We start from the raw sequence: 19273 nt of genomic DNA, 5'->3' as shown, positions 1-19273 counted from the left end.
TGTGTGTGTGTGTGTGTGGTGAGTCAGGAGAGAGAACAGAAAACTGTGAGGTTGGTGAACGACCGACCCAGCACTCTCAGTAGAACACTGTCAGTCCACAACCATCAGACTGGTTACATGACTCCATATCTCTCTCAAACACACACACACACACACTCTCTCAATCACACACACACACTCTCTCAATCACACACACACTCTCTCTCAATCACACACACACACACACACACACACACACACACTCTCAATCACGCACACTCTCTCTCTCAATCACACACACACACACACACACACTCTCTCAATCACACACACACACTCTCTCAATCACACACACACACTCTCTCAATCACACCCACACACTCTCAATCACACACACACACTCTCTCAATCACACACACACACACTCTCTCAATCACACACACACACTCTCTCAATCACACACACTCTCTGGCACAAACACACCGGCACACGCTCTTTCTCTCTCTGGTACAAACATACAGGCACACACACACTTTCTCTCTGAGTCTCATTGTGATGACCTTTCCCTCATCTCCCAGTCCTCCCGTCCCACAACACTCTCCCCGTCCCATTCCTGAATATGAAAATAGATGAAAAAGAAGAAGAATATTTTATTGGTCACGCAGTGTGACACACACAAGCCAGCAGAGAGGGAGGTGACACCACACACACACCACACACACCTGTGCATTTTCCCATCCTGCTGTCCCTCCCAAGGTAGCCAGCCCAGGTCCTTGTTTAGGGACACGCAAAGGAGAGAGCTCGTGCAGGGACACGCAAAGGAGAGAGCTCGTGCAGGGACACACGAAGGAGAGAGCTCGTGCAGGGACACGTAAAGGAGAGCGATCTGTCCTGCGTCTTTAGATATGAGTTTTGTTTTGTTTTGCGGAGGAAACCTTTGTGAGCACAGGAGAACATGCAAACTCCACACACACACAGTTCCGGGAGATACATAGATTCTGATAATTAAAAAAAAGAAATGCAGCCGAAAAGGCAGGGATCCGTTATGGAGAATTCATTCCTATTATGTGCTCGGGGGCGTGGCCCTTACTGTATGCGCTTGAGCGTTGCCATGGGAACCTGCCAAGCAGCATAGAACGTTCCCTAATAAAATCACGTAAACACGCGCATATACCCCCCCTCTTCGCCCCTACCCCCCAACACACAGACACACACACTCCTCATCGTCCTCAAGGGCGCGCACACGCACACACCAGTGTCAAAACAGTCCATTCGGTCTGCACACCCACAACCTGTAGAATAGAAAACACACGGATACACACACACACACACGATTGGAAAGTCTGCAGAAGACCACAGTCTCTCGAGGACTGCATGTTTCGAACCGCTTCTGTGTCGAGCGACGTGAAGCCAGACCAGGGGCTAATGCGTTCGTCACTGAACCAGAGAGAATGTATCGAACGACGTGTCTTGTGTGATCTCGCTGTGTGTCAGGCGACAAATGTGTTAAAAAAAACCTCACTATTACGCAAATGAGCTTTGATGAAGTGAGCTCGCCTTTAGAAAGACTACGTTCTCAGGTCCGGGAAGGCTGAAGCGTATTGCGCATCAAAGTGGGATCCGCGAGGAGGTGGACCTAGCCTATCTTCCAAGCAGGTAGGTTTCAAAAATAAGTATTTTTTTCGGGCAATACTTAGGTAGAAGGTCTTCGCAGTCGCTTTGTTATTGCGCAGACTACGGAGATAGAGCGTGAAAAGGCTACGGACCGCAGCTGAATGAGGCTGGTGTTCGTCATTGCACATTTAACGTTCCAAGAACTATCAGAGATCCCCAGGTGCACTTGGATTCCGCCTGGACAGGAAAGGGCGTTGAAGTAAACAGTTAGGTAAGGATTTTTTATTTTGTTTGTGCGACCTGAGTTTTTTATGCCCCACGCGGTGGCTTGCGCATGCTGGCTAAACAACCTATTCAACGGCCATTTCGAAGATAGACTATATTATTTTCAACATCCCTTTCTTCTTGTATTTTTCCATTTGACTAAAACAGCCACGACGAACGGGCACAGATTCTTTGGTGGCGAATTACAGCGCTGTGGTTCCAGCCTTTGGAAAGGGTGAATTAATTTGAGTGAGAGGTAGAGACAGAAGAGGGGTTGGAGAGAAGGAGAGGTACACAGGGAGAGAAGGGATAAGACACCTACGCCTTTATCTGCAGTAAACGAGAGACTTGTCTTCATTTTAAGGAAAGGTAAGACAATCGAACAGTTTCGAATAGACACGCAATTCGCGTGTTGCATCCCAAACAGTAGCCTAATTGTATCTGACTTTCTATTTAAGATCTTAAATGAAGCGCGTATCGCCGCGTAGGCCGTCACCTTAAAAATCGAACGCTTAACTGTTGCAATTGTTTTCGTCCAAATGTTGCAGAATTATTGCGGTGTGTGTGTGTGTGTGTCAATGTGTGCACGTACGTGCGTTTTTTAGGCGACGCGTATTGGCATACGCTTATAATTAAGAATAATTTGCCTCTTGCTTTCATACCACGTTGGAAATTGATAGTATTGAATGTAGTCTAGTTAGGCTAATTATTGACCTTTGTCGCATGACAGAAGACATGACATTGCAAATCAGCACACGGTGGACTTTGTGTAGACTTGAGGGTCTGCATTGGAATGAACTTCAGTGTCAGTTGATGTGTGTTGAATCAAATATAAAAAGTGAACTGGACCGCACTTTCAGGCAATAACTTTGTTCCAATATGTCAATCAGGCCTATGTCCACGAGCTCAACGGAAAGGTGCACGAGAGCGATGTGTCACACAGGCCCACACACCAATCTGACACATTACATCTCTAAAAGTCTTTCTTGTAAAACAATTAAAATAAGTCTATTTCATTAAGTCTAAGACGGTTTCTATTTAAAGTTACTTAGAGTTAAATCGCTTCATCATTTCCTCCGTAATTTGTAAGGCAGGAGAAGCAGCTAGCGGCCTGTAGCGGGTTAATCTGCTCTTCGCCCCCTGCATGGACGATTCCCTCAGACTGAGAACAGGGACCAGATAGATTAACGCTGCTGAATGAAGATCTCCCGCCTCTATCTGCAACACAATGATGCTGTTATGAGAGGATTTGAATGTTAATGTGCGTTTTCGGAATCCGGATTGAAAGCCTGCACGGCATAATACGTTTGCTGCCAGCCAGTGGGCACGCGGGGTGATCTTGTCTTGTGAGAACGATGCAGGCAGTAAGTTATTCATGGAGTATTGGAAGGGCAAAGTGGGGCACTGGGGTAGGAGATATCGGGAGAAGTTTTGGCAGGGTGAGTTTGAATGTTCTCCATGCCCTGAGAGAAGGCAAGGCTAGCTTGTCAACTTGTGAAATCTAAGCATGGACTGATCTCTGAACAGTTGCTTTCTCTCATTTTAGGGTGACACGCGAGTGAAGCGTGTTGGGTGCAGATAAAGCAGCAGATAAAGTCCTCCTGGTCCTCTCTAAAAAACAACAACAACAACAGAGAGCAAGTTGGTAGAAATTATGTTTCTTTGAATTATTGATTTTGACTGTTCCTACAGGTGTGCACTTTCGTTCCTCCAGTGTGGCCTGTGTTGTGACTGGTTGAGACTGTGATTTTACACGAGCCTACATTTGCTGAGGCTGCTGGGAGGGTATCCGAGCGCGTGTCTGATTTAATGCGTTTTAATAACCAGCCGCTGTTTCACTCTCTCGTGCTGTCTAGCCAATACGACATATGCCATTTTACAAGCCTTTGCATATCCTTCTCCATTTAGTCAGAACTGCAGATGTAAAACTTTAGGAGCAGTTTTTATTCTTCTCCTAAAGCAGCAGTTTAAAGCATCTTTTCTCAACCCTGGTCTTCAGGGACCCTGCCCTGCATGTTCTATGTTTCCCTGCTCCAACACACCTGGTTCTAATGTTATGAAGCTCTGCAGAAGCCTGGTAACGACCGGATCAAATGAATCAGGTGTGTTGGAGCAGGGAAACATCTAGATTCTAGAACATGCAGGGCAGTGGTCCCTGAGGACCAGGGTTGAGAACAGCAGCTCTAAAGGGTTCCTGTCCTCGGAACATGTGAAGAAGCTCTCGTGGATGATCCTAGGCCCGTCTCTCTGGGTCTGGAGACAGTGCACAGCGCAGCACCCAGGCCCGTCTCTCTGGGTCTGGAGACAGTGCACCAGCGCAGCACCCAGGCCCGTCTCTCTGGGTCTGGAGACAGTGCACCAGCGCAGCACCCAGGCCCGTCTCTCTGGGTCTGGAGACAGTGCACAGCGCAGCACCCAGGCCCGTCTCTCTGGGTCTGGAGACAGTGCACAGCGCAGCACCCAGGCCCGTCTCTCTGGGTCTGGAGACAGTGCACCAGCGCAGCACCCAGGCCCGTCTCTCTGGGTCTGGAGACAGTGCACCAGCGCAGCACCCAGGCCCGTCTCTCTGGGTCTGGAGACAGTGCACAGCGCAGCACCCAGGCCCGTCTCTCTGGGTCTGGAGACAGTGCACCAGCGCAGCACCCAGGCCCGTCTCTCTGGGTCTGGAGACAGTGCACCAGCGCAGCACCCAGGCCCGTCTCTCTGGGTCTGGAGACAGTGCACCAGCGCAGCACCCAGGCCCGTCTCTCTGGGTCTGGAGACAGTGCACCAGTGCAGCACCCAGGCCCGTCTCTCTGGGTCTGGAGACAGTGCACAGCGCAGCACCCAGGCCTGTCTCTCTCTGGGTCTGGAGACAGTGCACAGCGCAGCACCCAGGCCTGTCTCTCTGGGTCTGGAGACAGTGCACCAGCGCAGCACCCAGGCCTGTCTCTCTGGGTCTGGAGACAGTGCACCAGCGCAGCACCCAGGCCTGTCTCTCTCTTGGTCTGGAGACAGTGCACCAGCGCAGCACCCAGGCCCGTCTCTCTGGGTCTGGAGACAGTGCACCAGCGCAGCACCCAGGCCTGTCTCTCTGGGTCTGGAGACAGTGCACCAGCGCAGCACCCAGGCCTGTCTCTCTCTTGGTCTGGAGACAGTGCACCAGCGCAGCACCCAGGCCTGTCTCTCTCTGGGTCTGGAGACAGTGCACCAGCGCAGCACCCAGGCCTGTCTCTCTCTGGGTCTGGAGACAGTGCACCAGCGCATCACCCAGGCCTGTCTCTCTCTGGGTCTGGAGACAGTGCACCAGCGCAGCACCCAGGCCTGTCTCTCTCTGGGTCTGGAGACAGTGCACCAGCGCAGCACCCAGGCCCGTCTCTCTGGGTCTGGAGACAGTGCACCAGCGCAGCACCCAGGCCCGTCTCTCTCTGGGTCTGGAGACAGTGCACCAGCGCAGCACCCAGGCCCGTCTCTCTGGGTCTGGAGACAGTGCACCAGCGCAGCACCCAGGCCCGTCTCTCTGGGTCTGGAGACAGTGCACCAGCGCAGCACCCAGGCCCGTCTCTCTGGGTCTGGAGACAGTGCACCAGCGCAGCACCCAGGCCCGTCTCTCTCTGGGTCTGGAGACAGTGCACCAGCGCAGCACCCAGGCCTGTCTCTCTGGGTCTGGAGACAGTGCACCAGCGCAGCACCCAGGCCCGTCTCTCTCTGGGTCTGGAGACAGTGCACCAGCGCAGCACCCAGGCCCGTCTCTCTCTGGGTCTGGAGACAGTGCACCAGCGCAGCACCCAGGCCCGTCTCTCTGGGTCTGGAGACAGTGCACCAGCGCAGCACCCAGGCCTGTCTCTCTCTGGGTCTGGAGACAGTGCACAGCGCAGCACCCAGGCCTGTCTCTCTGGGTCTGGAGACAGTGCACCAGCGCAGCACCCAGGCCTGTCTCTCTGGGTCTGGAGACAGTGCACCAGCGCAGCACCCAGGCCTGTCTCTCTCTGGGTCTGGAGACAGTGCACCAGCGCAGCACCCAGGCCCGTCTCTCTGGGTCTGGAGACAGTGCACCAGCGCAGCACCCAGGCCTGTCTCTCTCTGGGTCTGGAGACAGTGCACCAGTGCAGCACCCAGGCCTGTCTCTCTCTGGGTCTGGAGACAGTGCACCAGCGCAGCACCCAGGCCTGTCTCTCTCTGGGTCTGGAGACAGTGCACCAGCGCAGCACCCAGGCCTGTCTCTCTGGGTCTGGAGACAGTGCACCAGCGCAGCACCCAGGCCTGTCTCTCTCTGGGTCTGGAGACAGTGCACCAGCGCAGCACCCAGGCCCGTCTCTCTGGGTCTGGAGACAGTGCACCAGCGCAGCACCCAGGCCTGTCTCTCTCTGGGTCTGGAGACAGTGCACAGCGCAGCACCCAGGCCTGTCTCTCTGGGTCTGGAGACAGTGCACCAGCGCAGCACCCAGGCCCGTCTCTCTGGGTCTGGAGACAGTGCACCAGCGCAGCACCCAGGCCTGTCTCTCTCTGGGTCTGGAGACAGTGCACCAACGCAGCACCCAGGCCCGTCTCTCTGGGTCTGGAGACAGTGCACCAGCGCAGCACCCAGGCCTGTCTCTCTCTGGGTCTGGAGACAGTGCACCAGCGCAGCACCCAGGCCTGTCTCTCTCTGGGTCTGGAGACAGTGCACCAGCGCAGCACCCAGGCCTGTCTCTCTCTGGGTCTGGAGACAGTGCACCAACGCAGCACCCAGGCCTGTCTCTCTCTGGGTCTGGAGACAGTGCACCAGCACAGCACCCAGGCCCGTCTCTCTGGGTCTGGAGACAGTGCACCAGCGCAGCACCCAGGCCTGTCTCTCTGAGAGAGACTTCCACACGATCACATCCCAGCTTTCCTTGCCGGGGGCTGGGGGCCGGGGGCAGTGTCTCAAAATATCAAGACATCTCATAGCTGCTAAGTCAAGTCCAAATCATGGCTGCTGGTGATATCTTTCCTGGTGTGGTTTGATACTCTGTACTTCTCCTACCACAGGTTTTCCTAAAACGTCCTTGGGATCCCATGGAAACAGATGAGTTGGGGCCAGGGTCAGGGGGTGACCGAGGTGGCCTGTCAGAGGAAAACAAGAAAATGATTTATTCAGCGTCTCTGCCACGCACTGTTAGGGAGAGATGTCATTTCCCAAAGCTTCACACTCCGAGGTGGGTCTGGTGACCTGTGCAGGAGGCAGAGTAACAAATCTAGGAACCTGCCGTGCTAAATTAATCAAATACTTGGAGGTGTGAGGGCTGTGCTGTCCCAGCCTCTGGCCCCGGCCTCTGGCCCCTGCCTCTGTAGTGGCGGTGCAGAGCGCTGGAACCTCTTGACCTAATATGCGTGTTCTTAAAATTAAACAATGTCAGGATTCACAAGAAAAGGTTAACACGGATTACTTAAAAGCATGCAACTGGAATATTTTATTCAACTCTTTGCCCCTGTTGCACAAGAATCACATGGTCCAGCACACTGTCACTGTACAGTCAAATCTTATCATGTTCCTGCGTTTAGTCTGCTCTGCTGTAATAAAAACAACATAACCGTGGCGTGGACACAGTTCTGTACATGTCCACACTGTCAAAACCCCAATGATGGGTTTACTGAAAACATTAGTGCTAACTGATTACAGCAAACTGTTTAAGTGATCATATCTGTAAAATATAGGTAAAAAGACTTAATTGAATCAATTAATATATTGTCGAAATCATTGTGCTCAGATTTAGGAACACTCACAGTTAACCGTGTAACCGGTTAATACTACCGGTTAATACTACCGGTTAATACTACCGGTTAATAATACTGGTTAAAACCGAGTTGCCAATTTAGTGACAATGTCGCTAGATTTAGCAACTTTTCACTTTCCCTAGTGACAAAAAAAGTTGTCTCCAGCAACTAGCGACAAATCTTGCAACCTTATGCTACTTTGGCAATCCGCGTTTTTGTTGTTGAGCAGCAGCAAAATAATTGCACTTCCGAGCTTTTTACAGCCACCAGTCATGGAGGTACAGCCGACGCTCCTGGAGGTACAGCCGGCGCTCCCGGATTCAGTGTTTTCGTTTTGTTAATCTGTTTTTGTGCTGTTGTTGTTTGCGCTGCTATTTAAAAATCGACCCCTTGTGGGGAAAACACATTTGTTGTATTGGTATTTTTTTAAATGGGTCACAAACAGTCATCCATTCTAAGTTTTTTATCTTCTCGGTTAACAGTTAATGGTCGTTAACGAGCGTCGGTTATCGGTTCATTTTTTATTTTTTCCAAAATGCGCATTCCTACTTAGATCATTTAAATAGTTTGATGTAATCGTTTTCCTCAAAAGTCATGAGCATTCTGAATTTATAGGGTTTTAAGTATGCTGTTTTGCTGTGAGCTGCTTTTTTGTTCTCAACGAAATTTGAGTGTTCCTTGAGTTTCCCTTGTTTTCCTGGAGGGTGTAGCAATACGTCCTCCGTTATGACCGGTCACAGAGTACTCTGTTTGCTAATGTACCGTACAAAAGAAATACATTGAATTAAGCCGGTATCTTGACCATTCAAAGTAGTATCATCAGAATTTCCACCACAAGGGTTCGGGAGGGTCTAGGTGTTCCTTGACTTTCCCTTGTCTTCCTGGAGGGTTCAGGTTTGGGTGCAGTTCTATGGACCTACGTGAAGCCCTCTTTGACATTGCTTGTAAAAACGGCTTCACAAATACAATTAGATTTGAATTAAACCGCAAGATGAGGCAGATCAACAGTCTGTTCATCTGTTTAATTTAAACTGTCAAGCATTACTGTGTCATTTCCACAAATGCTCCACAAAAAAAATGCCTTGAGTTATTTGCAAATCAAGCATTGCATGATTGATTTTTTATATCATTGAAAAATCTGTCCAGTCTAGTGTTCCAGAGACAGCCCAGTCATGCATAAATGATGAGTTTCATAAAAACATGTAAGTAGTTACCAGAGAAGAGATGAGTTTCTATCCATGAGGGCTGTTAGACACCAAGCCCCATCAGCACCCAGCATGACTGTCTTTACTGTCGTGTGTGTGAGCCAAGTGTGTGTTTGCGTGTGTGGAAGTTGAGTGCGTGTGCAATTTGAGTGTATGTGTGTGCGTAAGAGTGAAATCAGGATGAGTGACAGGGCAGGCTGTTGAAATCAGGGCCGGCTGGCTGCTGATGTAGATAGAGCAGAGAGAGTCGTTGATTGATAGCGGGACAACCTGCTGATGTGTCCAGGTTGAAGGTTGAAGTTGACTGCTGACAGGGAAGAGAGGTTCTGCTGATCAGCTCTGAGAGGCGTAGCTCTGAGAGGCGTAGCTCCGAGAGGAGTCGGAGGCGTAGCTCCGAGAGGAGAGGCGTAGCTCTGAGAGGCGTAGCCCTGAGAGGCGTAGCTCCGAGAGGCGTGAGTTTAACCGACCTACACCCGCTAATCGTGTGCCGTCTTAACCACAGCTCAGAGAAGCAGGGCTTTCGTGGTTCCAGGGTCTGGCAGGATGGCAGGGTCACAGCCAGGAGCCTGTCAACCCCAGGAGGCCTGACCCATCTGCAGCACCGCTGGGACAGCCTGGGACCAGCCTGACATCGTTAGCTGTGATTGGTTTGATTGAATCTCTGGCCCAGGCGTCAGTGCCAGCTCTTCTGGGGCTCCTGATCACTGTCCAGGCATTAATTATTGAATGGTAGCTGGGAGAATGGCAATGGTTAATGATATCAAGTGAAAACCATAATCCATTGAATTGACATCATTAGAAATGGGGGAAGTTTCCCCTGAGGGATGTGCTGTCTGTGTCCTTGTCTCCTAACACAGGGAGTCTGAGGAGGAGAGGAGAGGGGTGTGAGGGAGGAGAGGGGAGGGGCGTGAGGGAGGAGAGGGGAGGAGAGGGTGTGAGGGAGGAGAAGGGAGGGGAGGAGAGAGGCGTGAGGGAGGAGGGGAGGAGGAGGGGAGGAGAGGAGAGGGGAGGGTGTGAGGGAGGAGAAGGGAGGGGCGTGAGGGAGGAGAGGGGAGGAGGAGGGGAGGAGAGGAGAAGGTAGGGGTGTGAGGGTGGAGAGGGGAGGAGGAGGGGAGGAGAGGGTGTGGGGGAGGAGGAGGGAGGAGGAGGGGTCTGAGGGAGGGGAGGGGAAGAGGAGGGAGGAGGAGGGGAGGAGAGGGGAGGAGGGGTCTGAGGGAGGAGGAGGGGAGGAGAGGGGAGGAGGGGTCTGAGGGAGGGGAGGGGAGGAGGAGGAGTGTGAGGGAGGAGGAGGAGGGGAGGAGAGTGGAGGAGGGGTCTGAGGGAGGGGCGCTGGCGGTGCTGAGGCTGGATCTTGATGTTGTGAATCGTCTAATCGCTGCTGTCGGTCTGTGTGGATCTGTGGTGTGTTTGCGGAGCTAGCAGGGTGAAGAGGGAGGCCATGGTTGGATCTGCTTTGGAAGGAAGTCAGGCTACAGTAACCCACTGCTCTCTGGTCATGATGGGCCCAGACATCACATCTTGAGGGGTTTGTTTTGGGGTCAGTGGTGACAGCAGAGCTCGATACAGCAGCAGGCTCACACTGGCTGCCACTCCTCCCCCCGCCTCACTGCCTCTCCTCCCCCCGCCTCGCTGCCTCGCCTCCCCCCTGCCTGACTCACTGACTCTGCGTGTCTACGGACCAGCGCAGCGCAAGCCCCAGATTCTAAAGTTGTTGAAGAAGACAATGGTGATGATACGACAGTAATTAGGATGATGGTGATGGTGATGATGGTAGTGATGATGATGACAATGCTGATGACGTTGAAGGAGTTACGGTGGAAGTGTTTTCGGCACAGCGTGTTTGCCGGTGATTCAGCACAGTGATCCCCATCCAACATCCAGCAGGCTTTCAGAAGCTCGTCAGTACCAGACGTGGAGGCTGTGAGGAGCGAATGTGTGACGGCCAGGAGCTCTGAGGAGCGCGGGGGAGACCAGACCTCCTGCCTGCTCTTCTCCTCTCACCCCTGCTGCTCCTCTTCTCCCCCCCCCCGTGGTTAGGACGATTACGCCCGAAGCCGTCATGCGAACGCCTCACTTTTATTTTGGGTTTGTTTGGTTCATCTCCCTCCCGCAAGGGCTGTGCTGCTCTGCTGGGCCGGGCTACACGCAGCCTGAGTGTTGACTCAGTCCAGCCTGTTTATTTCTGTCTCTCCCCTCCCTCCTGTGTGCCCCGGGCAGGGTGTGGACTGGGCTACGCTCCAGGCCGGGCCCCAGACCCCAGTGTGGAGTGATGAAGCCAGCCCCGTCCTGGAGCTGCAGAGCTGGGCCGCGCACCGCGAGGAGAGCAGCCCCCGCCGACGCCACGGAGACGGGCAAGATGGTGAGTGAGCGCATTACCATGGAAACCCCAGGTCTCCGCGAGAGAGCTTCCATTTCGCGCAGCGTGGGAGAGAGAGGGAGGGAGGGGGGGAGGGAGGGCGAGGGAGGGGGGGAGAGAGAGAGAGACGGCCAAACAGCCTTTGACATGAGGAGGAGAGACCCAGGTGAGAGAGAGAGGGATGGAGGAAGTCAGGAGGGGGAGGGGTGGAGCAGGCGGAGGTGTGACTGACGGGGGGAGGCTAGGGAGGTGTTAGAGAGCAGCAGGTCTGGAGAGAGACCTGCGAGGAGAGCAGCAGGTCTGGAGAGAGACCTGCGAGGAGAGCAGCAGGTCTGGAGAGAGACCTGCGAGGAGAGCAGCAGGTCTGGAGAGAGACCTGCGAGGAGAGCAGCAGGTCTGGAGAGAGACCTGCGAGGAGAGCAGCAGGTCTGGAGAGAGACCTGCGAGGAGAGCAGCAGGTCTGGAGAGAGACCTGCGAGGAGAGCAGCAGGTCTGGAGAGAGACCTGCTAGGAGAGCAGCAGGTCTGGAGAGAGACCTGCGAGGAGAGCAGCAGGTCTGGAGAGAGACCTGCTAGGAGAGCAGCAGGTCTGGAGAGAGACCTGCGAGGAGAGCAGCAGGTCTGGAGAGAGACCTGCGAGGAGAGCAGCAGGTCTGGAGAGAGACCTGCTAGGAGAGCAGCAGGTCTGGAGAGAGACCTGCGAGGAGAGCAGCAGGTCTGGAGAGAGACCTGCGCCTCATGTTTGCACACCAACATTTTCATGATGTCCTTTCCTGCCTGTCCTTCTCAGACGCTCCACCTGCCATCACCCTCTCTGTCTGCCTGTTTCTCTCTGTCTGCCTGTTTCTTTCTGTCTGCCTGTTTCTTTCTGTCTGCCTGTTTCTCTCTGTCTGCCTGTTTCTTTCTGTCTGCCTGTTTCTTTCTGTCTGCCTGTTTCTCTCTGTCTGCCTGTTTCTCTCTGTCTGCCTGTTTCTCTCTCTCTACCTCCCTCTCTCTCTCTCTCTCTCTCTCTCCCTCTCTCTCTCTCTCTCTCTCTCTCTCTCTCTCTCTCTCTCTCTCTCTCTCTCTCTCTCTCTCTGATTCAGTTGGCACGGCGCTCCACTGTGAGAGACATTGTGTCAGTCTCGGTGACTGGTCTCCATGGAGACGTCCATCAGTCAGTCTGCGCCAGTGTCTCCTCTGTGAACCGTTATCGTGTGTGTTTGTCTGTGTGTGTTTGTCTGTGTGTGTTTATCTGTGGTGAGTTAGCCAGCCCGTCCCTCAGAGCCTGCTGGGGCAGGTACACACAGACCACCTGCAGAGCCGACCACTCACACACCAGATTGCAGACACACCTCCGGGGATCCCACACACACACGCGTGAAGAATTGACGTGAGATTCCGAGACAGATTGAGAAAGATGAATGTGCCTGTGACTAAGCATGCAGCTTCTAAATATGCCATGCAATCACACACATACATACACACACACTGTAGCGTGTGGAAATATCCTAGTGTGACAACATAGAAACAATCACACACACACTCCCACTCTTTCCGTCGCTCTCTGTCTCTCTTTCTCTGTCACACACACACACATTCCCCCCCCCCCCCCTTCAGTGGGAGAGCAACTTGAAACACAAGGTTTGAAGGAAAAAATGCTGAAGCAAGTTCTCACAAAAATAGCTCGGAGCAACAAACATTGAGAGATGCAGGGAAAGGCTTTAAAGCAACTGAAATAGTGCAGTTTACACGGCTCTGTAAATGGCCGAGAGACATTTTGATTAACTGCTGGCTTTTGCTACCAACTCACTGCACAGGCATCGAGCGTATCAACATGGTTAACAACCTTAAATACAGATTAATTGTTCTCAATCAGCACCTACCAATGCGACATCGCCACAGAACAGAGAAATATCTGGATCTGAAACCGCCATGGCGATTGTCAGAATATTAACATTGAGAAGAATGTCATCCCGCCATGTAATGAGCGACAGGAAGCAGGCACGGAGGGATTGGAGCAGAGGAGGGAGATGTACTGTGTGTTAATGACTTCAGCTGAGTGGTGAACACAGTGACTGGTAATCTACTGCTGGCTGGGTGTGAAGACCTTCTGCTGCTCTGGGAGCACGTCTGCATGGACCAGACCTCAGGACCAGACCTCAGGACCAGGCCTCAGGACCAGACCTCAGGACCAGACCTCAGGACCAGACCTCAGGACCAGACCTCAGGACCAGGCCTCAGGACCAGGCCTCAGGACCAGACCTCAGGACCAGACCTCAGGACCTGGCCTCAGGACCAGGCCTCAGGACCAGACCTCAGGGCCAGGCCTCAGGACCAGACCTCAGGACCAGACATCAGGACCAGACCTCAGGACCAGACCTCAGGACCAGACCTGAGGACCAGGCCTCAGGACCAGGCATCAGGACCAGACCTCAGGACCAGACCTCAGGACCAGGCCTCAGGACCAGGCCTCAGGACCAGGCCTCAGGACCAGACCTCAGGACCAGACCTCAGGACCAGACCTCAGGACCAGACCTCAGAGATGGAGGGAGAAAGGGGGAGGGAGAGACAGAGTGAGAGAGAGAGAAAGAGAGAGAAAGAGAGATAGAGAGGGAGAGAGAGAGAGAGAGGGAGAGGGAGGGAGAGAGATTTCATATATCTGACCCTTTTATAATTAATCCAGTCTTAATGGATGAAGTCAAGGTGTGTCTCCTTGCTGATGTGAAGACCGTAATCTCATAATCAACACCATTTTCAAATCCACCTCATTGCATTATTCAGACGCGGGGATGAATTTGTGACAGATGGGCTGGATGTTTTTACGTCAGCCTAAGCTGGTTACAGAATTAAAACACTGCAACGTGGGAGGAAGTTCAAAGCAGACTGACGTGGAGGAAGCTGGTAGTGTTGTCACCTGAACGTGACAATGCCAGCCTCCCCTCCTCCCCTTCCCTCCTCCCCTCCTCCCCTTCCCTCCTCCCCTCCTCCCCTCCCCTCCTCCCCTTCCCTCCTCCCCTCCTCCCCTTCCCTCCTCCCCTCCTACCCTCTCCTCCCCTCCTCCCCTCCTCCCCTTCCCTCCTCCCCTCCTACCCTGTCCTCCCCTCCTCCTCCTTTCCCCTCCTCCTCCTTTCCCCTCCTCCCCTTCCCTCCTCCCCTCCTCCCCTTCCCTCCTCCCTTCCCTCCTCCCCTCCCTTCCCCTCCTCTCCTCCTCCCCTCCCCTCCTCCCCTCCTCCCCTCCTCCCCTTCCTCTCCTCCCCTCCTCCCCATCTCCCCTTCCCTCCTCCCCTCCTCCCCTCTCCTCCCCTCCTCCCCTTCCCTCCTCCCCTCTCCTCCCCTCCTCCCCTTGTTTCCTCCCTTCCTACCATCCGTTCCTTCCCTCCTCCCCTTCCCTCCTCCCCTCCTCCCCTTCCCTCCTCCCCTTCCCTCCTCCCCTTCCCTCCTCCCCTCCTCCCCTTCCCTCCTCCCCTTCCCTCCTCTCCTCCTCCCCTCTCCTCCCCTCCTCTCCTCCCCTCCTTTCCTCCCTTCCTACCATCCCCTCCTCCCCTCCTCCCCCTCATCCCCTCCTCCCCTCTTCCTCCCCTCTCCTCCTCTTCCCTCTCCTCTCCTCCCCTCCTTTCCTCCCTTCCTACCATCCCCTCCTCCTCCCCTTCCCTCCTCTCCTCCTCTCCTCCCCTCCTCCCCTCCTTCCCTCGTCCCTGCAGCAGGGAGGGAATCGACTGGCTCCATTGATCCAGCTGTACAAACATCCCAGCTCGAACCCGCTGCAGAATATCTCAGTAACCTGGGGCCTCCCTCGCCTGAGATCAGACATCAATCAGGTATTACTGAGGCAACACAAAGGGCCAAGTTAGTACGCTATTAGTCACGGTGCTTACAGCGCAGGCATTGTGTGTGTATGTGTGTGACTGTGTGTGTGTGTGTCTGTGTGTGTCTGTTGTTCGACTGTGTGTATGAGTGAGCATGTGTGTGTGAGTGAGTAATTGGGTTAGTGAGTGAGAGTGAGTAATGTGTGTGTGTGTATGGTCTGTGAGTGTGAGTGTGTGTATGGTGTGTGAGTGTATGGTGTGTGTGTGTGAGTAGTGATGTGTGTGTGTGTATGGTGTATGTGTGAAAGTGTGTGACTGTGTGTGTGTGTGAGTAGTGGTGTGTGTAAGTGGTGTGTGTATGGTGTGTATGTGTGTCTGTTACACCTGTTCGGGCCCCAGGTCAGTGTTGCTGACCTGTTAAAGACCCCAGGTCAGTATTGCTGACCTGTTACAGACCCCAGGTCAGTGTTGCTGACCTGTTACATCTGTTACAGACCCCAGGTCAGTGTTGCTGACCTGTTACATCTGTTACAGACCCCAGGTCAGTATTGCTGACCTGTTACAGACCCCAGGTCAGTGTTGCTGACCTGTTACAGACCCCAGGTCAGTATTGCTGACCTGTTACAGACCCCAGGTCAGTGTTGCTGACCTGTTACACCTGTTACAGACCCCAGGTCAGTGTTGCTGACCTGTTACAGACCCCAGGTCAGTATTTATGACCTGTTACAGACACCAGGGCAGTGTTGCTGACCTGTTACAGACCCCAGGTCAGTATTGCTGACCTGTTACAGACCCCAGGTCAGTGTTGCTGACCTGTTACAGACACCAGGGCAGTGTTGCTGACCTGTTACAGACCCCAGGTCAGTATTGCTGACCTGTTACAGACCCCAGGTCAGTATTGCTGACCTGTTACACCTGGTACAGACCCCAGGTCAGTATTGCTGACCTGTTACACCTGGTACAGACCCCAGGTCAGTATTGCTGACCTGTTACACCTGGTACAGACCCCAGGTCAGTATTGCTGACCTGTTACACCTGGTACAGACCCCAGGTCAGTATTGCTGACCTGTTACACCTGGTACAGACCCCAGGTCAGTATTGCTGACCTGTTACACCTGGTACAGACCCCAGGTCAGTATTGCTGACCTGTTACACCTGGTACAGACCCCAGGTCAGTATTGCTGACCTGTTACACCTGGTACAGACCCCAGGTCAGTATTGCTGACCTGTTACACCTGGTACAGACCCCAGGTCAGTATTGCTGACCTGTTACACCTGGTACAGACCCCAGGTCAGTATTGCTGACCTGTTACACCTGGTACAGACCCCAGGTCAGTATTGCTGACCTGTTACACCTGGTACAGACCCCAGGTCAGTATTGCTGACCTGTTACACCTGGTACAGACCCCAGGTCAGTATTGCTGACCTGTTACACCTGGTACAGACCCCAGGTCAGTATTGCTGACCTGTTACACCTGGTACAGACCCCAGGTCAGTATTGCTGACCTGTTACACCTGGTACAGACCCCAGGTCAGTATTGCTGACCTGTTACAGATAAAAGCTGCTGGAGGGCCAGGAACAGACTAACTGTTCTTTAAACTGTTAAAGCAGCGCTGTCTTGGTGCTGCTTTTGTAGTTGTTGAATGTGTGTGTGAGTGTCTGTTGATGCCTGCATTTGCATCTAGTGTGTGCTGATAGTGTGTGTGTGTGTGAGTGAGTCTATTAATGAGCGGTAGGGGGGAGGGGTGAATGGAATGAGTAGGCTACAGCTGGAGAGAAAGAGAGAGTGATAGAGGGAGAGAGAAAGAGGGAGAGAGAAAGACCGAGAGAGAAAGGGTGAGAGAGAAAGAGGGAGAGAGAAAGAGGGAGAGTGTGGTGAATAGGTAACCATGGTAACTCCCTTGGCTAAGATTTGAATTGAGAGAGCGAGGGAGGGAGAGCGAGGGGCAGAGGGAGAGACAGAGAGAGGGAAGGAGAGGAGGGGAGTAAGAGGGGAGGGGAGGTGTGAGGCCTCAGTGAGAACGGAGGGAGGAGGGGAGGGAGGAGGGTTAATACGTGTCAGTGTACCAGGTTAATCTTTCATCAAACTGAGAGGTCAGTACACTGGTTACCAAGCCACTGGACACTGCTCAACTCCAGGGGGAGAGAGTGAGGAGGGGAGGGGGTGAGAGGGGAGGGAGTGAAGGGGAGGAGACAGGGGAGGAGATAGGGAGGGGAGGAGGGAGCAAGGGGAGGTGGGAGGCCTTGGAAGAGGGGAGGGAGGGAAGGGGGAAAAGGGGGTCCAGATAGAGACAGGGAGTTTCATTTGTCTTAAAAATGATTGAACTCTAGCTGAAATAATTGAACACTGGCGAACAGTAGGAGTCCAAGCAGAAAGAGGTAGTGTGGATGTTGACATCAGTGGAGACAGCAGTCAGCTACTTTCTGGCTTCTACTCTGTCCTCCCCTCTCTTCTAGTTTCTCTCCAGGCCCCTCCTCATCTCCTCATCTTCTCCTCATCCTCTCTCCTCTCCTCTCTTCTCCTCCTCTCTTCCTCCTCTCCTCTTCTCCTCCTCTCCTCTCTCCTCTCCTCTACTCATCCTCCTCTTGTCCTTCTCTCTCCTCCTCCTCTCACCCAGCATGTTTCTCAGTTTTTCTCCCGGCCTCCAACTGCCTTCACACCTTTAAGCTCTTCTTAGCTGCCTTCTACCTGAAATAGCTGGATCACTTAGCACACCAAACGATGGTTGAAATTTAAATAAAAGGTGAGAGTTAGTCCTTGTTAGGAACAATGTCTGTGTTTCACCACGGTGTCTGGGGGAGAGGGATTGGTACTGGAGAACCAGCAGTAGACTGAGCAGACTGGTCCTGTTTTACATGGAGGCTGTTCTGTCTGTATGTGTGTAGACTGAAGCTGGTCTCTGTGTGTGTGTGTAGACTGAAGCTGGTCTCTCTCTGTGTGTGTAGACTGAAGCTGGTCTGTCTGTGTGTGTGTGTAGACTAAAGCTGGTCTCTCTGTGTGTGTGTAGACTGAAGCTGGTCTGTCTGTGTGTGTGTGTAGACTGAAGCTGGTCTCTGTGTGTGTGTAGACTGAAGCTGGTCTGTCTGTGTGTAGACTGAAGCTGGTCTCTCTGTGTGTGTGTAGACTGAAGCTGGTCTCTGTGTGTGTGTAGACTGAAGCTGGTCTCTCTGTGTGTGTGTAGACTGAAGCTGGTCTGTCTGTATGTGTGTAGACTGAAGCTGGTCTCTCTGTATGTGTGTAGACTGAAGCTGGTCTCTCTGTGTGTGTAGACTGAAGCTGGTCTGGTCTGTGTGTGTGTAGACTGAAGCTGGTCTCTCTGTATGTGTGTAGACTGAATCTGGTCTGTCTGTGTGTGTGTAGACTGAAGCTGGTCTCTCTGTATGTGTGTAGACTGAAGCTGGTCTCTCTGTATGTGTGTAGACTGAAGCTGGTCTCTCTGTGTGTGTGTAGACTGAAGCTGGTCTCTCTGTATGTGTGTAGACTGAAGCTGGTCTCTCTGTGTGTGTGTAGACTGAAGCTGGTCTCTCTGTATGTGTGTAGACTGAAGCTGGTCTCTCTGTGTGTGTGTAGACTGAAGCTGGTCTCTCTGTATGTGTGTAAACTGAAGCTGGTCTCTCTGTATGTGTGTAGACTGAAGCTGGTCTCTCTGTGTGTGTAGACTGAAGCTGGTCTCTCTGTATGTGTGTAGACTGAAGCTGGTCTCTCTGTATGTGTGTAGACTGAAGCTGGTCTCTCTGTGTGTGTGTGTAGACTGAAGCTGGTCTCTCTGTATGTGTGTAGACTGAAGCTGGTCTCTCTGTGTGTGTGTAGACTGAAGCTGGTCTCTCTGTGTGTGTGTAGACTGAGCTGGTCTCTCTGTGTGTAGTGTAATGGTGGAAATTCAAGCGGCACTGTGTAGATCTGAGTAGTCAAGAGATGTGGGTTTATTACAATTTATTTTGCTTATACAGATCATGATTTAACAAAGTACTTTGTGATCAGTCATAACGAAGGAGGTGCTAGCCATAGGTCGTTCGCCAGAGTGATGAAGAACAATCATAAACCCCTGCCTTATATAAACTTTAGATCAAATGATTCCTCTGAACTCTGTTGATTGGTCAGCACTGCTCAGTGACAGTTAAGACAATATAACCCCCCAGGTCAAGTGACCAAAGTCTTTTGATGTCACGGGCTCTTTCTCTAAATGAGGACAGTAAAGATACCCTTAATGAAACACAAACAGGACACAGGACACAATCTCCTCGGCCAAAAGGTCAGGGCTGCTAGATCAACTGATCCATCTACCCATCTCCCTTTAGGCCACAGAACTCAAACATCCCCCAACCTCCGTGCCCCTAGCTTCTCAATCAGG

General features: G+C 52.8%; 1 protein-coding gene across 4 annotated transcripts in view; it reads left to right on the top strand.

Moving 5' to 3' along the window:
• The first annotated feature begins 1218 nt into the window (after window positions 1-1218).
• The window catches only part of lrrc4ba (leucine rich repeat containing 4Ba), a 28364-nt gene continuing 10309 nt past the window's right edge, over window positions 1219-19273 (top strand). For 2 of the 4 annotated variants that reach the window (XR_009932370.1, XM_062480479.1), the window contains exons 1-2: window positions 1723-1864; window positions 10995-11136. The gene's annotated coding sequence lies outside the window, so the exon portion shown is untranslated. Of the gene's footprint in view, window positions 1636-1722; window positions 1865-2053; window positions 2227-10994; window positions 11137-19273 lie in introns of those variants that run through there. The other 2 variants (XM_062480486.1, XM_062480498.1) reach the window with 2 other exon arrangements.

The sequence above is a fragment of the Osmerus eperlanus genome, chromosome 2 (genome assembly GCF_963692335.1).
Source record: "Osmerus eperlanus chromosome 2, fOsmEpe2.1, whole genome shotgun sequence".
NCBI classification, from domain to species: domain Eukaryota; kingdom Metazoa; phylum Chordata; class Actinopteri; order Osmeriformes; family Osmeridae; genus Osmerus; species Osmerus eperlanus.
This window is presented reverse-complemented; position numbering and strand designations above follow the sequence as displayed.